The sequence below is a fragment of the Saccostrea echinata genome, unplaced genomic scaffold (genome assembly GCF_033153115.1).
Source record: "Saccostrea echinata isolate AGI-Se365-2 ecotype Australia unplaced genomic scaffold, CSIRO_AGI_Sech_v1 ptg000023l, whole genome shotgun sequence".
In the NCBI taxonomy this organism is placed as follows: Eukaryota; Metazoa; Mollusca; class Bivalvia; order Ostreida; family Ostreidae; genus Saccostrea; species Saccostrea echinata.
In genome coordinates this window covers 8,715,481-8,742,328 of record NW_026889772.1, presented here as the reverse complement: position 1 = coordinate 8,742,328, position 26,848 = coordinate 8,715,481, and the positions used below count along the sequence as shown (strand labels likewise).

At 33.5% G+C, this 26,848-nt stretch overlaps 1 protein-coding gene across 1 annotated transcript in view; it reads left to right on the top strand.

The window, feature by feature from the left end:
- Nucleotides 1–26,848, top strand: part of LOC133191655 (tyrosyl-DNA phosphodiesterase 2-like) — a 507,986-nt gene that overhangs the window by 346,090 nt on the left and 135,048 nt on the right. The window lies entirely within an intron of this gene.

Sequence of the window (26,848 nt, the reverse complement as noted above, 5' to 3'; positions counted from 1 at the left end):
TGATGTGGATTGTGTAAATTAGATTCCAATTTAAGCCCAACTATAACAAAGGATCCATAATTGAAAAAAATGACTCCACAAAACTTGCTAATGTTTGTAAATTTATGATTCTTTTGTTGTTCTTAAGAAGATTTGCATTCCATCCTAAAACTTTGATCCCCTATTGTGACACAACTTTACCTCTATGGCAATGTTTAGAACAATTTAGAATCCACATTATGTTACGAAACCTTCACGTATTATTCATCTTTTCTGGTCCAATTTTTTAAAGAAGATTTCTATAGATTTCTTCTAATATATGTCTTGTAATTTAATACATAGATCCCCTATTGTGGCCTCATCCTACACCTGGAGACCATGATTTGAACAATTTAAAATCTACATTGTCATAAACTAACATAAAAGTTTCTTCTTTTCTAGCCCAGTTGATCTTAAGATTTTATCCTACATATTCTAATATGAATTATTAGCTTTGATCCACTATTGTGGTAGGACATGAACAATATAGAAACTACATCATTTTAGGGAGCTTAGAGAAAATTATGAGTTCTCTTTGTAAACAAATGATACGAATTAACATTGTGGCGTATGTTATGAACTGTACCTTTACCGTACGTCGTACTACAACAATATATTCTAAATAGATTGTTGTATAAGTATACAAATATCGAAAGTGGCCATGGGCGAGTACTTAATTAAGAGTAAACATCAGGAAAAAAAGAAAATGTTACTCTACCTATTAACTATTAATGTTATCGTACATGGGATCATGATACATGTAGGTCAAAAATTTTCAAAATCTATCCCTCTTTCAGAACTGTATACACGTTAGGTTACAATTTTTTGTATACAAAGCTTACTAAATATGTCGGCGCTATGGAAGGTTTCTGGGCTCGCTATTGCCAAGAATCTTGCAATACGTTTTTTTGTAGCCCATTGTAAAATTTTACAGTGGAAGATGTTTCAGCTATTATTTTTATATACTCTATAAGATATAAACTTTATATTTAAATATTATACAAAATATTATATATAGTTTGTTTGTGTACATCTCAAAATATAGTGACATCAAAACATATGATTTTTAGACACTTTATACAACAATTCCTCACCATAAATCAAAAACTAGGATTTTTATATCATTGCAACTGCTTCTTCGACGAAAATTGAAACACGTAAATTTTCATATCTTGTGATAAGTCCTCTACAAAATTACTTTGTTAAAAATCGCTGATTTTACACATGACTCTAAAGTTGCTATGAAAAGGATGTTGGAGTCAATCATTGACAACATCTATGAAGTCTTCGGAGACCAGGTCTTCCAACAAACTGTTGAAATTACTTTGGGCACTATTGTTCTCCTTTATTAGCCGAACTATTTTTAATATATTCGATCAGTGCATATTATCTATTCAAGATATATTACTAAAGTCAGGTACTCTTCACACAATTGCTCCGACGAAAATAGTTCCATTCATGATCAGTAGATACAAGATTACAACAAATGTTAAGAATAATGATGTATATTTAATACGTTAAAGAAAACAAAATTAACGTAAAAAGATTTTAAGAAAATCATCTTTTCCCCGGAAAAGCAAATAAAAAGTTTTCATATTCCTACGCTCGCTGCCTCCTCAGTCTTTTTCCCGAAAATATATAGGTCATACTTCGATTGATAATGATAAATCTTTTCACCAGTTATATTACTGTCATTATTATTGTTCGTTCATTGCCTTATAATTTCTTTTGAATGGATATGTTAATCATTAACTGTGTGTTTTTTTCTCTCTTTTAATGAATAACGGAATGGTTATTATAGTTAAACACCTGCAATCGTAACCTCTCGGCAAAGCAACGTAATGTTCCGAGCTCGTCTGAAAGGATCTTCGCACGTGTGTAGACCTAGGCTATTTGGTCTTGCAAGCACAGGTGTGTGCACCGTTTGCTAGAGACGCTTAGATCACGTAGACTGGGTATCAGTATTTGCTACGGAAATGAAGAAGTTTAGAACTATACACCAGTTTCATAAGAAGTGCAGGTTTTTTACTCAAGCCCTAAATTGGGCTAGAGGGGCTGAGCTATCTAAAACGAGACTAGGTCATCGATCTACTCAGTTTACAAACACGAAAATATACTAAGTTTATCTTCAAAACATCTGTATATTCAAAATCTATATTAAGTGTTAAATGTCGGATTCTATCCTATGACGAAGAAATATTCAGTGATGCTCCATAGCCGCAACCGATCTCGCGCTTTCCTTTGCGTTTAACAACGGCCGTCAATGCATCTCTGGACAAGTTCATTGATTACAAGTTCATTCGTTCTAAAAGGTGACATGTTGACTATCTTTAACATCTGCCTATGGGTGATAGTAATTTAATAGCACAAAATTAAAAAATAAATTAAAATCTATCCTTGATAGATCTATAGTTTTGCTATTTTAAAAAAAATGGGCTATCTTTCATAATCCATAACGGCTTGAACTTGATTTGAATTTTTTTTTTTTACAGAAGATTATATCATTGGAAAGCTAGATGGTACACATGTAGCACAGGCCCATATAGTACGCGGGATATTTTTCGGAGCCCCCCCCCCCCCTTCACTTTGAAAACGTTGCTACAGGCCTGTAACATGCTATTTGGTTTAAATATTCCTGAAAATGAACGAGGTGTTAAATACATTTTTAAAATTATACGATTAATTATATTTAGTCTATGTTCTATGTGAAATTAAAACTATTTTTAGCGACTTTGTGATAGTCCATCTAACGTTATATATGAACATGCAGTTTGTTTCCTAGTGCATGCATATTTTATTCAACAAAAGATGTTGAAACTCAGTAGCCTAAATATTTTGTCGTTTTAGGATATTTATAGCACTTTTATTATGACTTTCTACAGCTTGAGTATCTCTGACGTTTTGTCAGTAAATACTTGTTTTTTTATTAGAAATCATCTGAGCACAATGAAAATTCGAATAAATTAAAAGTCGAATATCTTGGATATGGGGTAACCCATATCTATTCTTGTTATAGTTCTATGAGCAAAATTTTTTGAAAACTTATACACGGCGTTTCATCATATGTCGATTCGATATATCCTAGAGAATTCGAATAAAAGACACCACATTTCACAGGGTCTGTCCATCTCTTTCACATTTTGATGTTTTACTGACTATAGACGACAGTAACTAAACTCTATGACAAATGAAATGACTTCAGCTTTTCCGATCCCACTCCTGGAATTTCCGGGGGTCCGTATTTTATGCCCTCTTCACAAATTTGTATCACTTGTAGATTTCTTGAGATCGGTCTTTTCATACTCAAGTGTATGCTCTAAGTACGATCATTTTTTAATAAACAGATGCAAGTTACCGACAGAAAAGTTGATGTAACAGGGATTTCAAAGGCCTCGTTCAAAGTCAGCATTTCGTAAATTCTATGATCGTAATAATGACTCTGTTAGTAAAATACAAACTATCACTGGGTCGTATTTTGACTGACATATTTCATATCAATTGTTAGGCTTTTGTTTTTATACTTAATTTGACTACGGATTATTCCGTCTACCTGATCAATACATAACGCTCACGGCGGGTCTGACTGGTCGACAGGGGATGCTTACTTCTCTAAGGCACCTGATCCTACCTCTGCATTATTCAGGGGTCCATGTTTTATGCTCTGTTCACAGATTTGTATTGTTTGTTGGTTATCATTTAGATCGACCACTGTTTGTTATCTTCACCTTTTTCATTCAATTACATTACCATTGATCCGCTGTGTATGGATTTTGAAGCAGCTTGTAAATTCACAAATCAGGCACGAATCGCGCAATTATATTTAACAATCGTCTTTTTCCTTGTAAGTATGCAATTTCCATTTTTTGATTTGCTCACTAAAGAAAACTCTGCCTACAGCCAGAAGTCAATATGTGTTATTAAGATTTATCAGGCAGACCTAGATCTCGATTTCATTCCTTCTTACAGCTATCAAATAAGCATATCATTTTCTTACTAAAATAATTACTAATTAGCCAGTCTACTAGAGAACTGGACAAAATAAGACTGTATAATTAACTATTGTAGACGAAAGATCCAATATTGACCATAAATAATTAATCATTGACATTCTTTAATTAATATTCTCACATCAAGTCATCCAATCTGCACAATGTAAATAGTATCGTTTTACCTCGGAAAACATACACTGTATACTGATTTCGATAAAATAGCTGTTTATGTAGTTTTAATGAATTCAATATCAGAATACTCCAAGGTATCAATCTTATGTAAAAAAAAAATGGCATAAAATTTTTGGCCACCCCAGTTATTTTTGTTTTCCCACTTACAGATTACATACAAAGTAACCAGTGCTTCAGCTCTTTGGTGTTTTTCAAACATTTAATATTTAATTTTAATACTAATACTCGATGAAGGAATGCTGAACATTATAAGAGAAGATCGTTGAACTTCGACTCTAAAAATAAACATGTGTTATTGAGCAGATGTCTGAGATTTTCGAAGAATTTTTTTTCAAACGCCTTCAGAAGAAAAAAGTAGGTTATTCATAGAGTTATTGAAAAGCACAAGAAACTTACAAACATGGATAGGCCAACAATGAATATACCTTGGTTTTTCAATCTAAATAGTCTTCGTGATATATGTAGCCATCCTTTAGTTTGGTTCTGTAGAAATTGACAGAAATGTCACCTTTCAGACCCATAATTCAGATCTGACAAAAGGTGATGAAAGATACTTCTTGAATTCTTCTAATCTTCCAGATTTAAAGTTCGGGCCGAATTCCATGACAATTTAGAACTTACATTAATAGATAAAACTTTAAAGGGTAATAACAGTAGTGGATCTCTGGTGAAAAGGGACTATACAGGTTATGGAAATTTTGACACGATTTTTATCTAAATGATCTTAGGTTTCAGATGAATAGCAATGATAATATTTTACACAAAGGACAGTAACTCTAGGAAATTGGAGTGACCAAATTTCTGATTTAGATTAACTTATTTATTATTATCTGAATTTTTTCTGTATGTTGCACAATAAGCAGTTCAGAAACCTACTTATATATCAAACCTGAAAAAAAAATCAATCTACCTTAAACCTTTATTTCTTTTAGCCCTAGCTGAGTGCAGAATGATAACACTATGCATAATCGCCCCCCCCCCCCCCCCCCCGTTCCGTTAAACTTTGATGCACACTTAACTGATAAGTGGATACTAACCAAATTTAACACCTATCTCACAATTGGGAAAAAATGACAAAGATTTGGTAAGCTTGTTGGTTCCAAGGAGTCCAAAATAAACATTTAACACTGATCAGGGTCCAGTATCATTGGTGGTTTTAGTTGACGCATAAATAAATGCTTGAAATATGCCCAACTCCACAGCACAGATTGGTGTTAAGCCAACAGCCCATTCTGGGAGCCAAAAATTTAAATCCTGTGGGCCCTTTAATCTTTGATGCACATTTTACAATGGAGGGGGTAAACTAGCCAACTTTTAACCCTTATCTAAATTTTCAACGTGAAAAAAATGACAAACTTTGGGTGGGTTTAGTGGCCCGAGAGGTCCCGAAAATCCCTACAAAAGTTGACAAGGGATACTACCTAAGTTCCAAAACTTTTTCCCAATGGTGGTTTGTTTTAGAGGGAACAAATGGCGTAAAAATAAAGGATTGAAGCACACCCCCAGACCCTAGACACCACTAGGTGGTACCCTTACTGTCCCACTCTGAGGCTAATATGACAGCCTTCTAGGCTCTTAACTCTGTGCAGGTAATCGTTTGGTGCACATTTTAATGATAAGGGAGAAACTACACTACACTATGTGGAAATGCATCCACATTGATTCGACAAATTATTGTTTTAAGGAAGATTTTTTTTAATTTAACCTTTAACTATTTCAGAGAGAGGGAGATAGAGAGAGAATTGTTTATAATGTCTATCTTCTGGTTTATCAACCTTTTTTTAAAAAAAAAAAAATCAATGACTTTAACAGTGTACATACATGGAATTTTCGGACATATAGCAAATGTGTATAATAATTTAAAGAAGAAGAATTAATTTGAATAAGAAGAGTTAATGATGATTTAGAGACTTTTGGTTCATTTTCATAAAAAAAAAAACAACAACAAAAGATCAAGCAATAGTTAAATGTCCAGTGCAAATGGTAAAACTTCCATGAAACCTCAACAACCACATAAATATTTAATTTGTTCGAACAATTATATATTTTCTTGGTTTCAACGGCACCGTACTTTTGCCTTCAATTCCGTATTTGTAAATTTTAAGTAATGATCTTCATGGATTTTGTTAAAAATAACAAGATTCTGAAATTTTTTACTGTATTTGCTAACAAGGTCACATAATGACCCAGGAATTTCCAAAATGTTGAGTTTGATTTAGACTTTTGAAAACCCTATAACATCAACTTAATTGTCAGTATCCTTCCTCATTTTAAAAGTTGATAGTTTACAGGGCATGTTTAATAGCGTACCGAATAAGTTGGGAGAAAAAAAAAACACCATATATAGGCGATAATGGGATATTACTACGTAAATACATTTACGATGTTGGCGATGGAAAAACGGATTCGGAAGTGATCCCGTTTGACAGATATTTCAGTTGTTTTTTTTTTTGGCCTTAGGCGTCTACAATGGGTTGAATATTTAAATGTGATATTAAACTAAAACTGTTACTTACATGTAACTCATTAGTTGTATAAAAAGATTCCCAAACCGTTTCCATGACAATGGTCGTCATTTTAAAAAAAAAATAAATGTAGATAGCACAGCTAGTCTTTAAAATCATTATTTCTTTGAAGTTTCAAACAGATTGCCCACGCCCTCTGAGAGAACATTTGTGGACAACATTTGTCATTTTTTATTTGTTTCCATGACAACAGCGATCATTTTAAAAAAATAAAAATGTCTATTATACGCTTCTCGAGTTGCTGGCAGTCATTTCTGAATAGTTTCATTAAGGTTGTCCAAGTAATCTCCAAGAAAATGCTCAGAAAAAATAACAGATCTGGCGATTACAATATTTCGGCCCGACTACCGTATGGATGACATAATAAAAGTTTTAACAAATAATTACTGTGACGTTTGTAGTGTGTGCTGGGAACGTAATAGTTTTAATATATATAGAAACACATGCAATGCTGTCATTTTACATTTCATTGCGTGTTCGTCCAGTGTTCGGCAGAAAAACGCAAGAGAATGAAAAGTTGAGACCCAATTTTGGCATCAATTACCGCTCTTAAACTTTGTATTACTCTGCTAGATTGGGGTTAATTTTCAACAGGAGGCAATTTCTTACAGGCAGCATCCCTCGGGTTCTTTCTCTACAAAAAAGACATTTTGCTACGACTGTGACTCATGGTCATTTGTCTATGGAGGGTCTTGATTCGTCTTTACACCGGTGATAATTCTGTCAGAGTACACTTATCACTTTGATAAATTTTCTTATTGACTACTAGGTAAGCTTCCTGGGCTTAATGGCTGCTGTTTGAGACTGATAGCTTCTGTCTCGTCCTTTTCCCCTTTGCCTTTGGGACCCTAAGTTTAAAATCCTTTTTAGAATCAACATAACTTTGGAAAAGAAGATACATTTGTGATTCAAACCATCCATTTTATGAGATCTTTGAGTAGCTAAAAAAATTCCCATCTTATTTCTGATTAAATCTTTCTAACAGGTACTTGACCTCGTATTTTTTATTACAAAAGAAAACCTCGTGCCCAATAAGTCACAAGGTACACATAGCTGCATTCTTGATTTTTTTCTAGGATAGTGACATCAACCCTTTTCGCACAAAGAACCTCAATGCTGCCACCTTACTTATTCTGTGGTCATGACGATATATCCTTGTTGGGGCGGGAGTTAACCATTATCATCTTTTATTTCCATTGTCGCCTGCGTATATCTCAGAGACATCAGTTTTGAAAATTGAGTTTACTTTTTTTTGTAAGTAACCTTGAAATAATAGTTATTTTTCGTCTTTTTTCTTTCTTTTTATTTATAGCATAGTAGGTGCTACATCCGTTTGTTTTCAAAAGATGCTTTACATACCTTCTGCATGGTCTGGAAACTTTGCTTTGTAGACAAGGTGCGGCTTCTTGCGCACCTGCTGTCATCAATCAAGGACACCCGGAGTTGCGTGGTCAAACTTACACTTCCTTTTGGGTATCACGTCCACCCTCTGAATTGTACAGTTGTTTTATTGCTATATGACAAGCTGCAGAGGTGAAATCTGATTAAGGCGTGTCTGATAGACAACATTTTAAGTTTTGTCTGCAAACAAAAAACTCCAAATACATGTATTATTAACAATTAAATCACAGCCCAATAAAATTGCAAGAGGCAATTTGATTAGTTAATGTAGTAATATTGTCTTTGGTTTAATTACTGGAAAAAGGGAACCTTGAGATGTTTAAAGTTCTGGAGTATCGTGAAAGGGGACAATTTCTTAAATCAGTCTGTTATCATATTAAACAGTTGCTGTATACTAAAATTTTGCAGTATTTCGTCGTTTTATATAATAACTTCAGACCAGGGTGAGTGCAAATACTATATATGAATGTATCTTGTTATTCTATGTTTATCATTCCGGATTGGATTTTATTGATGGGTTGGAGAGGGGGTTTTAAGTAACAAAGTGTACATTTATATGAAAATTGTTTGATATAAACTTTTAAAAAAAACTTACATATTTTTTCATCAAATATTTGTATATGAATTTCAGGGAATATAATTTTAGGGAAAAAACTGTACATTTTAAACGCTTTAAAAGAATAAGGCATGCTAGGAATCCTTTTTGTCCTCCTATTTGGTGACGAACAGTTCCTTCGTAAATAAACACCAAAACGCCAATGAGGGGCCAAATACATGTTCGTGTATGTCACTTTGATACCCCTGTCCTTTCTGAGATGTGTACTTCCCCAATAAGTGCGAATTTATCTCTATTTACTGTCAGAGACGTATAAACGATTCGTTCAGATTTACACCACTTCTCAAATATAATATGAAGTTTCTCCTTCACTACTGTTAATATCTTAGTGAGGAGTAAAGAAAGAGGCTTGGTAGAACATTTACTGGAACCCACTATGTATCTTTATTTGTTAGGATTTTTATGAAGTTTCGGAATTCAATATAGATATGGTAATTCAGATTCATTTTGGTTGTTGGTATTAAAAATATTCAAAACTGACATATGGTTTTGAAGAATTTTATCCTTAGAAAGGGAGCTTTGGGTATAAGTTGGATTACCACTTGAAGAATTAAATCCCAGTTCCTCTAAAATACAATTTATGTAATGAGCCTTACAAACAAAGACAATGTTGTTACCTGCTTTGTCAGCAGGGACCAGTACGTACTGATTGTGTAATCTATCTAATTCTTTTTTCACTTCTGAATTATTGAATACAGAAGGATAAATGATTTTCATACTGCCCCTCAATCGTTTAATGCGAGATTTTAACATATATCTGATACATTCAATCCATTCTGACAAAGTGTCAAGATTCAAAAAGATTCAAACCTGGAAATTCCATAAACCTTCCACTCATGTGAACAGAATTCTTTATGTCGGAACTCATGCTGAAAAAAAATGATATCCTTGTTGAAGAAAAATAACTTGAAATAGTTTTAATCATTTTTTTTACATTCCGTATGCCCTTTATTTCCGAGAAATGAAAGAACAGAACAAAATCAATATTGCAGCCTTGATCCATATTTCATTCTAAAAAAAATCAGTCGAACTTTTCACACTATGAACACAATATATCAAGGAAGCAACAACTAACTTAATTTCATTTTCCTATTTACTTGGTTATATTACATTTTTAAGATTTAAAAGATAAATCAAAAATAGATAAATATCTTGAGATTTATTTTATAACAGAGACGTAAACTGTAAGGTTTTTAATCACCTTAGTATCGTGCGGTTAGTTTCTTTGCGACATATTATTTGATTATTCTACTTTAGAAAAATGAAAACAGGGCTCTTTATTTGAAGATAAATACTTGAAAAGTTTACAATATAGTTATCACTGTGGGCTTATTTCTTTTTTTCGATTGACAATATGAAGCCTTTTATTCCTTTTGATGAAAAATATACGAGATCTTCCTATATATTTATATACGTACATGTAAACATTGTTTTAAATCATAACCTTATAAATATTTCACCAATACAAATTAAATTAAAAGTGTAATACATGAGGCCTGATTGCTTATGTGTTCACTAAAGAAGAATGAATTGAAATGCAAAAATCGACTACTGTGTTAGCCTCCACGAGACTGATTTGTAGTGTGGTGACTTTTTGTACTAATTTGTCAGTGTCAATGTGCGTTCATTATTTGGAGTAAAGTTGAAATTATTGGTAGAAAGTATTATTGCTATATCTGTCTAATGAAGAATAAATAACGTCCCAAAGGGTTTTTCATAGCAATAGGGCCAGGTAGTTTAGGTTATTTTTGTTGGTGCCACTAAATTAAGATCATTTTTGTTGGTGTCACGTAATTTAGGTTAGTTTTGTCGGTGCCACTAGGTTTAGATTATTTTTGCTTGTGCCATTAGGTTTAGGTTACTTTTTATTAATGCCGCGTAGTTAAGGTTACTTTTGTTGGTGCCACTAGGTTTAGATTATTTTTGTTGGAGCCAAGGAATTCTATAAACTGATGAAGATAACGAACAGTATAGCTCAAGAGTACATTGAAACAATACAAATTATATAAGTTGGATTACCACTTGAAGAATTAAATCAAAAATTCTTCAAAATGCGAATGTAATAATGTGCCTTACAAGCAAATATTATGTTGTTTCCCGCTTTGTCAGATGGGATCAGTACCTATTGATCGTTTAATCGATCTAATTCTTTGTTCACCTCTGAATTATTGAGGATAGAAAGATATAGGGTTTTCATATTGTTCCTCAACTGTTTTGTACGAGGTTTCAAATGCATCTTTTTATCCATTTTATATTTGTCCCATCGTTTGGCTTAATCTTCGACAGAATTCATAATATTTATGACATTTTGTCGCAAGTTGAAAGATCAGGGTTCCCTAATTATTGCCCTTTGAAAATAGGCGATTTAAGGTCCTCTTTGTTAACTATATTCACCAGTAATGAAGTGTCCAACAGAATTATAATCGTAGGAAAAATAAGAATATGTAAGAGGATTATGCTTCAGTTTTTTCGATATCTAGGTACTGTAGAGCTTTTTTGTAATTAAAAAAAAACATTTTTGGCCTGGTGTCAATGTATGACTCAGTAATCAAAAAGACTGCTAAAAAGAGTTCTGTTAACTGAGTTTTTATTTAGATGAACACTGTTGCAATGTTTACTAAAAAAATATTCGAATTTGTTTAAAAGATTGGTCCTCCTGTTTTGTTTTGTTTTTTGTTTTTTGTTTTTTTTTTTTTGTTGTTTTTTTTTTTTTTTTTTTGTTTGTTTGTTTTTTTTTTTTTTTTTTTTTTTTTTTTTTTGTTTTGTTTTGTTTTTTGTTTTTTGTTTTTTGTTTTTTTTTTTGTTTTTGTTTTTTTGTTTGTTTGTTTGTTTGTTTGTTTGTTTGTTTGTTTGTTTGTTTTTGGTTTTGTTTTGTTTTGTTTTGTTTTTTTTTTCTTTTTTTGGTCTGAATTTAATAAAAATTTGTACAGAAGTAAAGGAAACCAAGGATTATAATTTTATTTATGGTGTTGCCATTATTGCTGCTAAGTTTCAAATCCAGGTGCTGCTTTTCTCTCTTTTAAGATAGAAATAAACTAGTTAGCTACAGTCTCGTTAGAGATAACTGGTTACTCTTATACTGCTGAAGACATTTTTAAGTAAGATAGAGCGAAGATACACCGATATAAAAACTTGTGTAATGGAATACGAAAATGGTCAGCTGTGTCCACTTTGGTGTGTACATGCTATTTAGTAGACTAATACTTTCATTACATATGAAAATGTAGTATTGTATAAATAAATTTACAACAAGTATACATTGGTAGTAACTTATTTTTATCGGCCTATTCGCCAAGTGACCTTTGCATCAAATTCTTGGTAAACATGCAAGCACTAAGATTTTCTTAATTTATATGTATGTTTCGCAAAAAGATTTGCCTTTAAATTTGATGAAATTTTAGCTGAAAATCTTGAAAATTTAAACATTTTCGTAACCTAGATCCTTAGATCCTTTGTCAAAATCAACCATTGTATTATTTCTATACCTTATCACATGAGTTTAATGTACAATACATTCATTTGAGAATCACTCAAAAGAGGAATGGGGAGGCCTTACTTCTTGATATTAAATTGTTGCTCTTCTGTTTTCTACGCGCACATTGTCCAGCCTTAATCTGGCACGACTTATGGACACGATTATCACCTTTCGCAAACGAGCACCTCAGAAATCCATAAGCTTACACTTGAAATATGGCGTGTTACAATCAGACTGTATCTGCCTAAAGCATGAATCATTGTAGTTAGAGCGAAGTCACTATAAGATCAAAGTATTTCTATAATAATTGATGGACATGGGGATTTTTATCAATTTTTTCTTCGTTTTGTTTTAAACGCCACAATATATATATATAAAAAAATAACAGGTTAATGTCCCTTGGAAACTTAATTGAGACTAAAGACCGTATATGTTGTCACGCCATAACAGAAATCGCCAGATAGTCGTGGATTAGCAACGTATATTACTGAGATCAATCTTTGTTATCCTTTTCCATTGCTAAAAGATAGTAGGAAATTCAAGGAGAACTCATAGAATATCTCATTCATCAAAAGATATTATTCTATTTCTATGTTTTAATGAAATATTTCTTGTTTGGGGGTTATAATGATAAGCCAATTGGACACGTGGTGTTATATAATATTGGGAAGGTCATCTGATCTGTCACTCCCTTTATTACTTTACCGTAGTAACGGCAATTGCAAACAAAAACTTTTCAAAACCATAAAAGCTCAGATGAATGCCACTTAGCCAAATCTGAAAGGAGATGACGTCATTGTTTCATTAAGTTGAACATTTGAATTAGAAGGCATTGTGCAATTATTATATTTATGTAATTGTGAAAAGACTCGGTTTTAAGTGCTTTCCCCTTAAAGGACTCCTGTAACTTACATATGTAGGTGTTTTTCTACATAATTCAATGAATTAAGATCCCTAAAGTTAAAAAAATTCTTTAAATAAATTTTGGAATTACCATCTTTGACTTAAAAATGGAATTCTTTCATGAAAAACAATTCATTTTCGGAATATGAAAGAAAGCTATTGTTATCCTGCAATATACCTGTTAGCCCATTGTTCTAACAAAGCTTTGAAATTCTGTTTGCATGATTATAATGAATACTAAACCTTTTACTAAGATAATAAAATTGATGTCAGCGTTCAGGCCCAAGGGTGAGGCTAATTTGGTCATAGATTAAAACTATGGTACACATTTGAAAAAAATGTTATCCGCATCTGAAAACAGCCCGTTTGCATGATCTTAATTAGAACTTAGCCTTCTATCTAAATTGTGAAATTCACGGTTCAGGGCGGGACTTATTCGTATATTAAAAGTAAATCACGTTTTCAAAAACCTTTCATCATTATTCTTGGACATGTTAATGGCAATTCTTTCGCATGATATTATTTAATACAATGTACCTTAGCTTCTTTAAACCTGAGGTTTTGGAAGAGAAGCAGCACGATGTGTTAATGATTATAGAGTACATACAAAACTGTTAAATGTTTGTCACATAAGTTAAATGCGGTTCCAAAGTGGTCATATTCTGAAAAATATCATAATAATCAATGAATTTCTTTATTTAGCTACTCATGTAACATTAATTCTGACATTGTTTTGATTGAATTAAACAGGACTGGTAATCAACAAAATATACAGTGATTATAGATAGAAAAAAAAACGACTTTAGACTAGAGTTGGAGAAAAGTCGATTATGTGTAGTATGTAGTAGAAATCAACCCAGTCATCTGGAAAATTTTCTATATAATAATTTTTTCCTCTGACTGTATAGTAGATCCCCCCCCCCATGTGAAGCTGGTTTTATAGTGGGATCCCCCCCTTTTCTAGACAGATTACCCCCAGGGAAAACCTACTATGTAGAAGATCCATTCCGGTTACGTTTATGGGAACCATTCTTTTCAATAGTTTACAATTTGTGAGAAGGCGTTATTTATGCTTCTAAGATTTGAGCAATGATGATTATGAGAGGGAAACCATATTATGCATGGGGGGAATCTGCTATATAGTAGAGTTTTCCCCATGAGAAAAAGCTACAATACAGTCAATTTTCCTGGGGATTTACTATGGGGGAAAAGCTAGTATACAACATCCGTCACTAAAAAGCATATATTATGCAACCTATTTCAAAGTTTATGTAAATATTTACATCACTAACCACGACAACCATCCAAATACTGCTCGAATCTTTTACAACTAATTAAATGCTCACTATAGCTAGGTTCATAAATAAAAAAAAAAATATGCTCTTATGACGTCATTTGTAGCCCTAACTTACATGCGCCGGTATTGACATTCATAAACTCGACACATGGAGACAACCAATTTTAATCAAATGCATAACGGTTAATGGTCCAATCATTCTAGAGCTACAAACAGATTTGTCCAAATTTTCTCATTTCTTCCCCAAGGCACATGTCTTCGCCATTTTCTTTTATGCAAGCTTAATTTATACTTTGTGCAATATTTCATTGAACAGGTCCTGCGACTCCGGAAAAAATATAGTAAATATGAAGTATTAGGGGAGTTCTGACATTCAAAGTGGTGATAGGTCGATCGATACCATGAGCTTTGGTTAAAGAAAGAACAAAACAAACAAACAAAATTGTTGGCTTTGCAAAAGTTAATTCATCTTTTCGACATACATGTTTTTATTCTATCTTTTAATCAATCACAGTAATTGGATCTTCCATGTATACTTCCCTTGTCTTCTTTAATTAACTGAAAATGTGAAGTGCTTTGGGAAAATCCTCTTTATCTGCAAAAGTTAATGGATTAATTCTATTAAGAGCATATTCTTGAAAGCGACACAAAATTCGTATGTAAAGTTTGTTGATCAGAGACAATCGGTGGAGGAAACTGATGGCAGGGAGGAAACGTAAGTATACCTTCAGATCTAGTACTTAAAAATCCCACTACATAGTTCACTATGATTCAGAATTTTCATATATTTTTCACATAATCAGTGATGCACTTACAAGACTACGAACTAGTATTTGATTAATGCCTAAAAGTGATTTGATTCCACGCTGTCATGTTTTTCGTCTTAATGACCAACTAAGAAGGGTCACCGAACTTCTCTCCCAGTATGTGTCCCTGTTTCTGTCATGCATGGTCATTACTTTCAATATTTCCTAGAGATTTCCTGAGATTCTGCGAAAACATTCTTATGACAATAACATATTTGGTTTCAGGGTCAAATGATCAATAACAAATGCTTCTGATTCATGCGTATTTCTGTGTACTTCCTGAATACTGTTAATGTTTGGAAAATAAATATCCTATTTTAATCTAGATTTTTTGTAAAGAAGTTATGTTTTGCCTAACTTGGCATTTATCAGTAAAAGTTGACCTTTCTTTATCTCCATCAAGTGTTTCAGTACCCATCAGCTAAAACTGAGTATTTCTATTACGGTTTATGAAACTTTAAATATATGTATTTCGTATTGCTGCCAAATCCTCTAAACCTCCATGTCTCCTAAGGCACCCGATAATGTTACTCTTCTTGTAAGTGCCATAAAAATCATGAAATTGTGTGAAATCTCATATATGTGTAAATAATATTTATTTATTTATTTGTTGTTTAACGTAACTCTCGAGAATTTTTCACTCATATGAATCGCCACCACTTGCCAGTGGAGAGCTGCAAATTTTGGCAATGCTCGGCACTCAGGGCTTTTGAACAGTGAGGGATCTTTTGCGTGCTAGCACCTATTGCGACACGGGACCTCAATCCGAAGGACCAGTCTCCATGTCCCACAGTGGGATTTGAATCTGCGACGTAAGGATCAACTCCCTACTCTGCGACTCTAGAACAAACTCTCTAACCACTGCACCACGCAGGCGACGTAAAAATAATATAAAATATTGTATAAATAATATATAATATATGTAAACCTTCAGCTTCCAAATTCAGTTTCTTTGTACCAATCATAAGTTTTCTTGTCACAAACCAAAAGCAACAAGATGTGTTTGTGAAACACTGATGCCCCCGTATGGCAACTTATAGCAAAGGTTAAACTTTCTCAAATAAAAATCAAACATGTTGATACCCAAAGTAAGGTATCGAGGAATAAACCTGTGAAATATGAAAGGCCTAGCAGCAACCATTGAATAGACATGGAAAAGGTTAAAGTTTTTTTTTTTTCAAAAGTATGTCAAACATAAGGTCAAATGGTCAAAATTAATGGTGCCAAAGAAAGAAATACACAGGTGAAATATGAAAGCCGAAGCACCAATCGTTCAAAAGTTATGACCAAGGTTAAAGTTTTCCAAAAGTAGGTCAAACTCCAAGGTCAAAGGGTCAAAGTTATTGGTATCCAAGGAAGGTCTTGTCACAAGGATTACACATGTGAAGTATGAAAACCCTAGCACCAACCGTTCAAAAGTTATGGCCAAGGTTAAAGTTTGGTAAGATTTTGCAAAACTGGGTCAAACTCCAAGGTCAAAAGGTCGTATATGGTGGTACCCAAGGAAAGGTCTTGTCATAATGAACACTCAAGTCAAATATTAAAGCCTTACCCTTGACAGCACAATAGTTATGGGCTAGGTTAAAGTTGACAACAGACAGACAGGACGAAAACAATATACCCCCGGGATCGAAAGATCCCGGGGCATAAAAATAAGCATATTATACGATAAAATATTATATAAGATAATAGGCGTATATTATAATATACTTATATGCAGATTATATTGTATCCAGGGCCGATTTTCTTTGTGAACGATTCATATTTCATAACGTCTTTTTACCGGTCACAGTAGCCTATCGGAAAGGGTGTTCGCTTCGTGATTGGAAGGCCCGAGTTCGATTCTCGTTTGCATACAGAAAACTACCGACAATGTTTTCTTCCTTATCATGTGTAAAATATAATGCACGTTTTTTTTCAAGGACATTGACACAACTTAACTGAATTTGGGCGATAAAAATTGGAAAGACATTTGAAATACTACCACTACCTCTTACCTTGTCATAAGTAAATCAGTGTAAAAGGTGAAGATAACGAACAGTGATAGATCTCAAAAATCTATAATAAATACAATTTTGTGAAGAGGGCATTAAAAAACGGACACCTGGAAATTCCATATGTGGGATTAGGTGCCTGGGAGGAGTAAGCATCCCCTGTTGACGGGTCACACCCGCCGTGAGCCTGATGTACTGATCAGGTAGAAAGAACATTTCGTTGTAAAATTCAGAATAAAAACAAAGGTCTAACAATTGGTATGAAACAAGTCAGCAATAAATAATTTCAGAATGACGCATTATCTTCTCTTTAGTTCCTTCTAACTTCGGGTGTGGATAAATCAGGGTGTATCTTTTTAATGCAAATCTGGCTTGGCGTATTGATAAGAGAAAAGGCTTCGTTTTGCATGGAGCTGCAGAACTGGAATTGAACCTAAAGTTACGGGTTCGAACCCCTCTGCGGAACATAGAGACCGGTCCTTTGGATCAGACCGAATAAAACAAATGAACAAAAAAGTAAATCACTGCCCAAAGGCTGTAAGTGCCGAGCAAAGGTCTAAATTAGTTCCAGATCTGTAGCTCGCTGGTCTGAACGTTCAAAGAGCTATAGTGCCACCCAAGTGTGTACATGTATTTACTACGTACTTTGTATAACCCTTGATAATAGCCCTCCTGGGCCTGAAATTAAGACCATCTACATTTTCCCCTATTTATACTGCCATGTGAGTGGCAAGACAATTCAGCCCAACCCGCTTGTGCAGATATCAGCTACAAGAGTTGTTGTTAGAGGTCTAAGTATTGTTTTAATCGAGCTTTTTGCAGTTGAGGTAAGAATCTGGAGAAACACTATACTAGTAAAAAGTAAATCCATAACTGAGCACAACTTTTTGAGTTCAATAAATAATACAGTTTTTTTACGATGATATGCACAGTAGCTCTCCGGTCTGTCAATACTTTTTTCGGAGAGCTACAGTTCTGCAGCTATAGGTCTAAATTTGCAGCCTTTACCACTTTTGGAATTGACCTTGACCTTGAATTTAAAAGGAGATCTTTATTCATTTCTGTTGAGAATTCAATACGATTATCCTTCTCAAATCTGCATGTATCGGAAGCTAGAAAACAAAATAGTATTTATATTTCAATGCTCTTATGAAGTTGACCTAAGCCTTGAACTTTGACTTTGAAATTAACGTAGAACTTACGTCGTATACGTCATAGTTAAGTGAACGAATGCAAGACTGTCTCACCTAATGAATATACACAACTATGATAAGTGAATGACATCCAACTATTTGAAGGAATGCAAAGTTGCTAAGAAATCTTCAGTTGACTATTAAATAGTACAATATCTTGATGATATATCGTCTGAGTCTTAAATCTATTAAAGATTATGTTTAATGTTTGTAATGTCTATTATGAAATGAAATGTATTCATTTTCATAATTATTTCTTAATTATTCATTTGGATTTTTAGTGGATAACAATTCGCTAAATATTAATTTTTAAAATAGAAATTTCATTTTCTGATAAATATTCATATTGTAAATCTGAAAGTAAACCAAACCATTCATTCAATCATGAAATCCTGTGCTAGTGCAAAAAGGTCAATATGACTAGTATTGATTTTTAAAAAAAACATCTCCCTCATTAGTTTGTAGGAAAAGGTATATATTTTAATCATTTTTAGTAATTATTTGTGTATGTACTTCATCATATTAAGGATTGAAAACACTGTCACAAAGACTTTTGGTAAATATTTACAAATTAAGGGTTGTAGATGGACTAAAAAATCCTTTTAAAAATATAAAGCGCATTTGTGTATATTTATTGAAATGTGGATTTAATCTTTTATGTCAATTGACGAAAAACGAATTCAATTTTTATTATTTCTAACTATTTTTCAGTTAATGAAGTCTATAAACAAAGGTGTTTGAAGAAGTATTTTTGTAATTTTCTATATTCTCCTTATGACCCTGTACCCCTTAAAATGGTTGAAAATTATAGTTGCAGTGTATAATAATCATTCTAAATTGCGCCGGCTGCACTGCATTGTATTTTTAACTGATAAATAAGCAAGTGCTAATTACTTATTATGAAAAGTTTGAAAATCCTGTGACAAAGGCTTTTCCGACATAGGTTCTACCTTTAAAAAATAGGAGTTGACCTATTGGGTAACTAACTATGATAATAATTTTCATATTAATAAACAGATTACTAAACTTTTTTCTGCCGAAATATGGCTGCAATATCGCAGACTCATAGGCTATAAACAACAAAAATCAATCATATAACTAAACAGATTAAAAAATGCAATACTGTGTTGTGAAAGTGTGTTATTTTATATTTTTAAGTTTCTATTATTTTTAAATCTTTAAGGCACCAGATAAATTAATGTAAAAGCCGAATTCAGTGTTCGATATCATTCCTACAAAAGACCCGGTGACATTTGGATTTAAAGGCAGAGATTTTTTACCGGGTGGTAAATTCCAGGTGAGGGAGGGGCTTATTTTGTAAAGGTGTGAATGCCTTGAGGGCTAGCAGTCTACCTGTGGTCGTTTGTCTCCCAATCTCTATACACAGGAAGTGATTTAATACACAGTAGAATACCCAAGAAGTCAAACTTTTTTTTTTTTACTTTTTTGAGATGATTTTAGATTAGAAATAAAAAGTTGGAAATAAAGTTTAATCTCAATAAGTTTTATTAATTTGTAATTGAATGTGTGTCAACAAAGCATCTCCACCCATTAGAATAATATTATTTAAAGTATTTGTTGAGCTTTGAAAGAAAGTTGTACTTATTTTTGATATATATTATCATGAAGAATATCATAATTATTTCAAATACTAAGGTTTGTATGTATATATTATCAAGCTAAAAATCCCATAGTAATACAGTTTCTCTATTGTTTATACCATGTGTGGTAAATATCAAAAGATCAAAAGTTAATTTGACGGTCACCATGAGTGCCAAACAAGGTGTTCAGGGTATACACAGAGACAGGTAAGAAAATGTCAATCAAGTTCTAGCACCCAATGATGTACCTTAATGCACTTGATTGACAGGGGTACACAGACCAGGATTTTTTGAAGGCGGTGCTTAAAATCTCTGCCTTTAAGGTAGAGATGGATAGCAATCACGTGATAGATAGAATTTTGGTTTTTATAATGTAAATCATATTCCTGTACACATAAGTTCCTTTCTGAATGAAAATAATTATATAAAACTGTTGAAGTCTGTTTTAAATATCAAACAAATATACATATTATATAAGATTCAAAATGAAGGACATTTTACATCAAATACTGTGAGCAATGTTAAAATTCACCTGGGGAGGGGACATAATCCAGTTGTAACTTAAAGTACATATTCTGCCAACAACAATCACAGTTTACACAGAATCTTTTTTCTCTCTCTCTCTCTAAAAAAATCTTTGTGATGTAACCAGAAAAAAGTACGATACGTATCTTACTATTTCTCGTTGTAGGTTTGGTACAAAGTTTGTTATTGATCTCCATGATAGTCATCGTGAGGGCGATGGGTGAGTTCCCACATAATTTAAATCGTTGTAATTCCCATGGGTACCAGTTGTGTCCTTTAATAGCAGACCTATTTTTGTATTCATAGAAGCAGAATTTATTCAAAAACTTCTACTTGAAAAGGAGAAAACACTTGCTGGGCCTTCAACCCGACATTTCGATGTATCGACGACGTATTATCAATTAACAATAGTTACTTCCATTCATATGTCGACTCGATATACCCAGTGAGCTTGAAATAAAAGATACTACAGAGTCTGACACATCTGTTTCATATTTAGATATTTTACTAGAAAAAGACGTTAATGGTAACCTAACAAAAAAGCTTTATGATAAACGTGATGACTTCAACTTTACAATCGTCAACTTCCCTTACTTATGTAGCAATATACCCTTATCAACTGCATATGGGATTTGTGTCTCTCAGTTGATTCGATACGTAAAAGCATGCTCTACGTATGAAAATTTTTTAGAACGAGGCAAGCTTTTGACTTACAAGTTTATGAAACAAGGATATCAACAGTTTCGTTTGAAGTCATCATTTGCAAGTTTTATGGTCGATACCTATCATTGAGTCAAATTGTTAGGCCATTATTTGTACACTGAACTGTCTACGGATTGTTTTCGTTTTTCCGATCATGACAAGGAGCATACGGCGGGTGTGACCGGTCGGCAGGGGATGTTCACTCCTCCATGACACTTAATCCAAGCTTTAAATTTTGAGGTCCGCGTTTGCTCTGCTCCAAATTTGTATTGTTTCACTGGACTTTCGAGATTGATTACTGTTCGGTATCTTCATATTTCAATATTTCATCGTAGAATAATTGGTAAAGCATTAAAAAACTATAACACTCTCTCTCTCTCGCTCTCTCGCTCTCTATATATATATATATATATATATATATATATATATATATATATATATATATATATATATATATATATATATATATATATATATATATATATATATATATATATATATATATATATATATACACACACACATTTTACAACAACTCTTAAACTAACATAACTGCCCTAAGTGAAGAAATATTAATATAGAAAGCACAAAGAAATTCACTTTTTTATAAGGATACCCACTTCCGCCCCAACCCGGGGTTGAACTCTCGACCAACGGAACCTGTCTCCTAGCAGTACAGGAACAGCGCTTTCTATATTAATATTTCTTCACTTAGGGCAGTTATGTTAGTTTAAGAGTTGTTGTAAAATGTGCTTTATAAATAAAAATTAATTTCATTACAACGTGTATTGGTAACGATACTCTAATAAAACTAATGTCCAAATAACTGTATCTCACTTCCATTCTCAATGACCGTGTAGTGTAGGGCAGCGCCGCGAGAATTCCATCGGCATCGAAAGCAAGTTTTTTGACTTGCCTAGATAGCCGAGCGGTCTAGCGCGCTGTTCCTGTACTTCTAGGAGACAGGTTCCGTTGGTCGAGAGTTCAACCACGGGTTGGGGCGGAAGTGGGTATCCTTATAAAAAAGTGAATTTCTTTGTGCTTTCTATATATATATATATATATATATATATATATATATATATATATATATATATATATATATATATATGTCGAGTTGAAGGCCACAGCAAGTATTTCTTCTTTTCACGTAAAAGATTTTGAACAAATTCTGCTTCATATGAATACAAAAATAGGTCTGCTAATAACGGGGCGTAATTGGTACCCATGGAAATTCCAATAGATTGTTGGAAGACCTGGTCTCCAAACACCACATAGATATTGTCAATCAGAAACTCGAGCATCTTTTTAATGTCAACTTCAAAGTTCTTGTGTGTACAATCAGAGTGCTTTTTAACAAAATAATTTTTGTAAATGACCAATGACAAGGTAAGTCAATTTAGGAGTTCCATTTTTATTGAAAAACCAGCTGTCAACTATGTCAGAAAGTCTGGACTTTATCGTGGGGAATAGATGTATATAAAGTTGAAAAGTCGTAAGTTTATAAGTTGTTGATTTTGGTAAAATTTTGTGATTTCAAATGTTCCATAAGTTCCTTGAAATTTTTTAGTATCCACATCTGATTTACATCGAATATATTGTTGCACAGTACTCTTGAAGTTTCTCCTTCACTACTGTTAATATCTAAGTGAGGAGTAAAGAAAGAGGCTTGGTACAACATTTACTGGAACACGCTATGTATCTTTGTTTGGATTTTTATGAAGCTTCGGAATTTAATATAGATATGGTAATTCAAATTCATTTTGATTGTTGGGAATATTAAAAATATTCAAAACGGACATATGATTTTGAAGAATTTCCTCCTTAGAAAGGGACTGTTCACGGTAGCTCAGTCGGTAGAGCGCTCGCTCCATGGTCGGGAGGTCGTGAGTTGGAATCTCGGCTGCGACTAAACTAAGTCGATAAAAAATGGGTAGCAACTGTTCCTTCGCCATGTGCTCGGCACTTTGAAGTGAAAGTTGCGGGTCCTTCCGATGAGACCTTAAAAACCGAGGCCTCGTGTCACGGCAGGCGTTGGCACGATAAAGATCACTGCTCAATGGCCTTGAGTGCCGAGTAAAGGTCAAAATTTGAAGCCCTTCACCGGTATATGGTGACGTCTCTATATGAGTGAAAAATTCTCGAATGGGACGTAAAACAACATACAATCAATCAATCAATCAATCCTTAGAAAGGGAGCTATGGGTATAAGTTGGATTACCACTTGTAGAATTAAATCCCAGTTCCTCTACAATACAATTTATATAAAGAGCCTTACAAACAAAGACAATGTTGTTACCTGCTTTGTCAGCAGGGACCAGTAGTACTGATCTTGTAATCTATTTAATTCTTTTTTTCACTTCTGAATTATTGAATACAGAAGGATAGATGGTTTTCATACTGCCCCTCAGTCGCTTAATGCGAGATTTTAACATACCTCTGATACATTTATTCCATTCTAACAAAGTGTCAAGGTCTTCTTTTTCATGTCTAACCCCAAAGTCTGGCGTAATCCTCTAGGGAATCCATAATATGTATGAAATTACGTCGCCAGTTAAAGGTTCGGGGTTCCCTATATTTAGGACCTTTTAAAATTAGTGATCTAAGGTCCTCATTATTAACTATATTTACGTCACCAGTAATAACGTGTCCAGCAGGACTATAGTTATAGGGCGAAGAAGAACATGAACACGATGGAGGATAATGTTTCAGATATTCGATATCCAGGCCCTGTAAAGTTTTCTTGTAATTAAAAAAGTTTGGAAGCAATAGTCGATGTATATTTGTAGGAAATACAAGGTGTAGTCTTCAACTTGAAATATGGTGGAATACAAGACTGGGTCCTTTTGTGATTAAGAATATTACTTGTATTAACCGCGTCAATTCCTTTGTTGGCATATTGGAGTTAAAGGAAAAAACGGGTTGTTTTAGCTGCATTTTCCTCCTTAAAACGTGGCGGTTTAAAAAGCCTATGATTTGCAATATCCATAATCACAGAACCGAGTCTGTATTCTGGTGTCGAGGAATCAAAAAATGGACTTTCCTTGACCTTTTCAAGTAGACTATTCAAAAGTTTCAAAGGGACAGAATAAAGTGTGGTGCAAATGTGATGAAGACCTAACTGTTGATTTACATAAGGTAGTGACGAATCTGTTCAGAAATGAGTTTTGGAAATGTTTTTGTGTGAAAAATGGTCTCCTGGATGAAAAGTCTATAATCATATTTTGCACATTTATAGGACTCTACCAATCATATTCTAAAAAGATGATTTAGCTACTGTGTAAAATTTGAGAGAGCTTTTGTGGAAATGCTTTTTGTTGAAAAATGGTGTATGGGTGTGTGTGTTTTCCTATCAATTGGTCTCCACTAAGAAAAAAACCTACTAAAACCTTAATACTGAAATCACATTTTCGTGAGGGGTTAATTTTTGTTGTTTTCAGGGTATGAAGGAACACCATGAAATCTAGTTTTTCACATATACTACCACTCAATAATTCTTCATCTACGAAATCAAATCCACACAAACCCAATTTTTTTCTCAAACAACGAAAATTTGTACCCACGAAAGTATGTGATTTTACAGTATTGCATATCTACAGAACACTTCGAATCATTTTCTCAACTGCATAAAATGTAAGAAAATTCTGGTTACCCAGTTTCGTAGAAAAACCTTTTCCATTGGCCCCCAGAATGAAAATTAAAATTCCAAAATGTTATTTACCATTTATAGGACACCACCAGTCTTGTTCTTACAGATGAATTGGCTAATGCGTAAAATGCAAGATTGATGAGTTCTCCAGGCCCCGAATTCCGTAGGAAAACGTGTTGTTTCCCATCCCTTATTGTATATAATTTGTCTAAGTGAATCTTCGGACCTTTTTGTCTTCCCATTGTGATGCCGGGCGATAATTTGAAGAAAAAAACATGAGTTTTCGTTATGTAAATTTATAGCTTTCAAATGATTATTGTAATGATTGAATTGATAGATCAAGAGAAGATTAATCTGTAATCCACCCTATTTTTATATAGATCTTCTTTTGTGGAGATGTGGGGTTCTTCAACTGCAGAAATTTGGTTCCTGTGTACCCAAGGATACTTTGAGGCTAGTTTTGGTGGTGGATTTAATGGGTGCGATGCATCTTGCACATTCTGAATATTACCCCTCGAAATACTTCTTACTAAAATTTGTTGTAATCTGCATGTAGGAAAAATTTAAAGCATTTTAAACTTCAGAACCCTTTAAAACTTCTGAAATAAACCTTCTTTTTGTCAAAACATTTTACTTTTGTGCCCACTAAAGGAAAATCCTGTATCTGTATAATTGAATTTTGACCCTCTTTCAAATTCAATTGATATTCAAAAAAGACAATCTTGAGTGTACATAAGATTAATTTTAAAAGTTAAACGAGACTTACCTGGAAGGTGAAGTTTGACTGTAATTTCTTCGACCCAATTGGGTGCCGAGGGATCAAATGAGATGATAAGGTTACCGCGTGGTTCATACTTCAGAGCACAAAAATTTGGATTAAGATTAACAAAGCAGGATCATAACGGGTGGGATCTGCCTTCGGGTTGGCCATTTGATCCCTCGGCACCCAACTGGGTCGAAGAAATTACAGTCAAACTTCACCTTCCAGGTAAGTCTCGTTTAACTTTTAAATTTCTTCTCCCCAATTGGGGCCTCTGTATCAAATGAGACTTTAGAGATAAAATCCAGATTTTTGGAATTAAGTTCTAATAATGAAAACAGAAATGATCATTCTACAATTTTATCTAGAAATCCTGAAAATTTTAATTATACATGTATATACAATTACGTACTTATGATATACAGTCACTTGTAATTTTTTAAACAACGTTTCACAAATGTCAGCATTTAAAGTAACTTCTCTGTTATAAAACTTTCTAAATGTTGACTCTCTTGACCAACCCACTGTTCGCATAATTGTATCAACAGGGATTCTTAGTGCATGTGCAGCGCTCGCTGAAGCCACCCTGGTGCTGTGAGGTTTGAATATAGAAATATCAGCTCCTGCCATCTTTAGAACAGACTTCAGCCACCTGCCAATTGTGTCTCTGGACACTGAATTGTGCGGTCGTTGTGACGTAATAAACAAGCGTGTAACGGCACCTCGCAGAGTCTCTGTGTTTTGTAAATAATTAGTCAAAGTGTTCACCACACACAAATCTTTATCGACTTCGTAGCTAGTTAGCTCAATTTCACCCAAGTGTCTTTTTGTATTTGAAGTTTTCAAAAGATCACCTATAACAATTTTTACACCACTCTCTTGAAAATGAACATTTCTAATATCAATCAAATGAAGTGTTTGTCCCCTTTGCCCTGAAAGTAAGGCAAGTAACATAACCAGTTTCCGAGATAATTGTAACAGTGATAATGATGATAAAGGAGACAATGATTTCAAATATTTTAACACAATATTTACATCCCAGGTAACATTGTATCTTGGAAGAGCAGGTCTAAGTACAAATACCCCTCTCATAAACCTACGTATTAACGGATGAGAACCTATATTTACAAAATTTTCTAACTGTAGAAAAGATGATAATGCGCTCCTAGCCGTATTTAGACAACTGTATCCTAACCCTGACT